This window comes from Ipomoea triloba, chromosome 11 (assembly GCF_003576645.1).
Source record: "Ipomoea triloba cultivar NCNSP0323 chromosome 11, ASM357664v1".
NCBI classification, from domain to species: domain Eukaryota; kingdom Viridiplantae; phylum Streptophyta; class Magnoliopsida; order Solanales; family Convolvulaceae; genus Ipomoea; species Ipomoea triloba.
This window is the reverse complement of record NC_044926.1, coordinates 21,044,138-21,050,137: the sequence shown is the minus strand read 5'-3', so window position 1 is coordinate 21,050,137 and position 6,000 is coordinate 21,044,138.

Genomic DNA, 6,000 nt, shown 5'->3' with positions numbered 1-6,000 from the left:
TTAAAATATCAAACAATCTACTTTAATATTGATACTTTGTGAAATTGTGTTTTGATTTTTTAAATCTTTATACAATTTACCATTCTATTTGCATTTTAGGTTACTATTTAATTTTTAGTATTAAAATTTTTAAATAGTTTATAATTATCAAATCTTTAAAAAAATTAAAAATTAGCTATTTTTTTTAAAGGCGCCCAAGTGCCCCCGGGCGCCCGAAGAACGCTTAGCAATTTTTGCAATCTTGCGTAGTATATGATAATGCTATTAAGGATAATGCACTAGTTGACACTTAATATAAAATGACGTTGTTTTAAACCAGGGTTTACAATATAATTTATCGGATTATAGCATACCATCGACTTAAAAGAATACTCATAATATTATAGCATAAATAATTTTTACTAACTTAAATGATCATTGTTTTCATTAACAAAACTAGTATTTTTGCACATGCGTTGCACGGAATGAATTTTATTATAATGTTTTAAGAATATTTAGATCGATATATAATTATATAAATTATAACATCAATATTATATAGTGCAAATGATGAAAATGGTTGGATTGAGATTATGTTTTCTAATGTTATCCTTGCTTGAATTCAAGCAAATAATTGGTCAATTACCCGTGCGATGCACGGAAAAATATTTTAAATTATATATTTAGATAATAAAATTAAAGAGAATAATAAAAAAATTCTAATATTGAACGTGTACAATTATTTTATTATGTTATTAGTGTAAAAATATCACTCAATATAATATTTGTTCTCTTGTAATATTGAATTGCTTGTATATATTGATCGTCACAATATTTTACCAAAAAAACATATTATAAAATATTATGTTATTAGATACAACACGTGATTTTAAAACATTTGAATTCAAATAAGTCAAATGTGCCTAGTGGCATCCGGTTGCACCCCCCATGTGGAAGGGGGCGAGTTCAAGCCTCAGTAGAGGCATTGTTGTTTCTTTGTGCTTCAGTAGGTAGGTTGAGGAAGTAGTTTAGATACATATAAAAAAATCTTGAAATGTAATGATTTATATATTAGTCTCAAAATCAATTAGATACAAATTATATTAGGAAAATTATATATAAAAAAAAGGTTGAATAATTATAGTACGTTCATGTCGAAAAAATTATTCTTTAGTTATAATAATATTATACTTTTATATATATATTACTTAAATAATTACATGGAAGAAGGGAATGAAAATTACCATAATGATTACAATAAATAAAAATTAGGCAATTATATTAATATTTAATTATTAAGTTAAGTATTTGCACCTAAAGAAAAGATAACTATAATTTATTTTGTGCCAATAATATTATACTTAAGTATAAAAATATGTATATAGATTATCATAAAGTAATCATAAAAATCACATGGGAGTAGGTGATGAGAATTACCATAATAATTATTAGGCATTTATTAACACATGAATAATTTATTTTGTACTAATATATATATATATATATATATATATATATATATATATATATATATATATATATATATATATATAATATTAGTACAAAATCAATTATACTTTATAATGGCAAGTATAAAAAAAAACAATAATAATATAATAATAATTACTCAAAAGAAGGGAATGATAATATATTTTTGTACTAATAATATTATACCTTAAATATAAAATAAGAATATTAGGCAATTATGTTAATAAATAATTAATATTTTGATACATTAATTTCGGCTAGAAATTGAAATAATTAGGTTGGAAATAATTAATAAGAATATTAGGCAATAACAATGTCATGAAAATGTGTTATTAGAATCCAATTTGCAGTCTTAGACAATTTTACATATTATTATGATTAGATAATTATATTATTATTAAAATAAATATAGAAACCTAAAGAAGAAATAATTTAAAAAATAAATATAATGTCAACTATTATATAATAAAAATACATATTACATTTTAATGGTGTAGAAAAGATATCTAATAGTATAACTTAATTAACCGACCAACTTTTGCAATATCTATATCTATATCTATCTATATATATATATATTAATTATATATATATAATAACAGAAGTGCCTGAAAGGAGTTTTCCCCCCAAAACTGGAGGACATTTTAGTAACAACATAATTAATATAATTAAATTAAAAAAATTCTTATTTTGTAAATAATATAATTAATTAATATATCTCCACCTCTCTTAATTTCTTACCTTTTTCACTTCTATCTCTCTCTCCCTTAATTTCTATATAAACTATTGCAATATTAATATATTTTGAACATATATATTCGTTAATTTGATTCAAAAAGCATTATCTTCGTTAATTTGATTCAGAAAGCATTATCTTCCTCTTTCATCGCCAAACTTACACAATCTTAATATATTTTGAACATATATATTCGTTAATTTTATGATTAATATAATATAATGTATATGTACGTTATATAGATATTTATGTATATATAAGTGCATACACAAGTTATGCGTATATAAAGGATACAGTTTTATAATGATTTATATGATTTATTAGTGATTAGTATGGATATAGATAATTATTTATATTATTTATTTGTTTTGATATGTATATATATATATATGTATGTATGTATAATTGTACGGTATATACATATATATGGATAACTATTAAGGTGGAATATTTATAATTAATATAATATAATGTATATGTACGTTATATAGATAGTTATGTATATATAAGTGCATACACAAGTTATGTGTATATAAATGGATGCAGTTTTATAATGATTTGTATAATTTATTAGTGATTAGTATGTATATAGATAATTATTTATATTATTTATTAGTGATTGGTATGAATATAGATTGCATATGAGTTTAGGTACATTGTAGAATATGGTCAAATGTTAGGATAATATTTACTTATTTGTACCAAAAAAAAACAATAAATAGTCAATCAATAATTATTATTAATCAATTATTTTTAATGTTTTCCAAATAAATTTCTTATCTAATAAATCTCATATCACTATATAAATCATGCAATCATTCAACCAATTTCACATCTTTCACTATATCGTAGCACTTTAGCCTCATAGCATAGCGAACAAAAAATCTACCTATAATGGCCCCTATTTTTGTTGCACTAAATAAGATAAACGCCTACAATACTGCGTGGGCAATAAAAGTACGATTGATTCGTCTTTATGAAGTCAAGAACAACCGATGAGCAACCTTAGAATATGTGCTGGAAGATGTGGAGGTATATGTTCTTGACACACACACACACACACACACACACACACACACACACACACACACACACACACACACACACACACACACACATATATATATATATTCATTTCTTGAATCATAATATATATTTTTGAATTCATATTCATATATATGTTGTAAACCCCTCTACTAATTTGTTTATATTGTTTATTTAAATTTGTTTGTGCGGTTTATTTATATTTGTTTTTTTTTGTTTCACGGCTAACTATTGCTGTTTTTATATTATTATTATTATTATTATTATTTATTTATTATTTAGTATTTGGCTTTAACCATTGTTGTTTTTTGTTTGGTTTATTTGCTTTCTTTTATAAATTTTGTATATCATTGTTACATTAATACGGAGTATTATGCTTTATTTGGATTGAAAAAATAGGTAAAATTTGTTTTTTTTGGGTACATTCATTAACAATTTGTATTTTATTATTAATATATAAGGGTACCCGTATACACTTGACATTCAAACAACTACATGTTGAAAAATTCAAGTGTATGCTTAATGAGGGCTGTTTATACGCAATAAATAATTCCATTGTTTCCAACAATTCTATGGCATTCAAAACCACTCAACACAAATACATGCTCAGTTCCATGCGGGGCACAGAAGTGATTGAACATGCAGATACCAGTTTCCCAAACAATATTTATAAATTCAAGGAGTTTGGCCAACTTAAACCAGAATATATAATTTCTTCAGAATTATTTGATAATATTGTTTAGTATACAATAACTTCATCTTTTAGCATATGTTATCTCATTTAATTATTTACAATTATGTATTTGTTAAAATAGATTTGATTGGCTTTATTGTATCTATGCAATCACCCTGCACTACATTAGTTTCTGGGCGACAAAAAAGATTCATGGAGATTGTTATTCAATATCATGAGTAAGTAATGTTTAAAAACTATTTTTACATATTCCAATTCTATTACTTTTCTATGTTACTGTATTTGAAAATAAATATTCTTTATTGAATAACTCTATACAGGGGAAAAACTTTAAGATGTACTTTCTGGGACCAATATGTTTATTTATTGTTCCCACTTGTGAACCACCTAGACCCGGAACCTGTTGTGTTGATAATTCAGATGTGTCGTGCAAAAATGTATAATGGTAAATATCTAATTTCATCATCACATGTGATTCTTTGTAAATTTATTAGATGATTTTTTAATAAAAATATAAAACATCCTATAAAGTTAATCTTTGTTATCTTATTGATTAGGTGAGGTTTCAATCACAAATACATTTGGTGCCACTAAGCTTGTGATGGATAATAATTGTCAGCAAATTGGTGATTTCAAATTATTGTACGTATATTTTGAATTTCAAACATTAAATCGTACTAAATTTGAATAATGTGCAAATTTCTGAATGGATTGTGAAAATTGGAGATGGAAAAATTGAGGGGCAAACAGATGAATGTGAATACATAGAGATACCTGGACACATACTCTTACAGTATTCTACAGATCCCATTAAAGCAATTGTGGAAAGCACGTATCCATCATTCGCAAGTATAATTGATGATCCATCGTACTTACAAAACAGGGCGATATTGGCACCAACACTTGATGTGGTACATTCTATAAATGAATATATGAGTTCTTTAAACACGTTACACGTCTGAAGGAAGTACATATTTGAGTTGTGATAGTACTTGCAAATCTGATTCTAATGTTGATATGTTACCAAGAATGTCACTAACTCCATCAGACTTGAGGTTGCCCTTTAAATTTCAAAGAAGACAATTTCCATTAGTTGTCTCATATGCAATGACGATTAATAAGAGTCAAGGACAATCGCTTTCTCATGTAGGCCTATTCTTGAAAAAACCTGTATTTAGTCATAGACAATTATATGTTGTAGTTTCCAAAGTCACTACTCCAGAGGGGTTGAAAATATTGATTTGTGACAGTGAAAGCACTAGAACAACTTCAACAGCAAACATTGTATACAAGGAAGTTTTTCAGAATTTGTAAATATTCGACTTCATTCTAAAATAATATTTTAATATTATAGTTGTTATTAAATTTATTATCTTCTTTACTTTTTAAAGAAAATTTACTACAATAGTAATGAAAATCATTATGTTTTAATTTCGAGTATGTTTAATTCCAGACTATTGTATAATTTTTTTTTTAACTTTTCAAACATATTTATTATACAAAAAAAAAACAATTATGGGAACAAAACTGTTTTAAATCAGGTAATTTAAAACAACTTTTTTTTTTGAAAACAATTTAAAACAACTTTAAAATACAGTTTGATTCCAATTATCTTTGCACATCTTAATGATTTTTAAAATTATTTACACTTTTTCCCATATTTATTTAAATAGTAATAAAATTACATATCGAGACATATATTATTAATACTTTTACACTTATTTTATCATTGAACAAATATACACTAAAAAATATTATAATTCTTTATTGTTTATAATTTAACCTCTAATTTTATTATTTAAATATCTAATAGAAAAATATTATCCGTGCATCGCACGGGTAAAATACTAGTATATACTTACAACATTAGATTTTGAATATCTGAACCCATAAGAGAGTGCAGAAATATACAAGTCGCAATTAGTTTAAAATTTTCATGAGAGAGACCACTTAGACATCACAAAATCATTCATCTATCAACTATAGAGTTTTTTTTTTTTAAAAAAAAAACTATAGAGTTATTTTTAAAGAAAACCTGCATCCAATCTCGTTTCGTGCT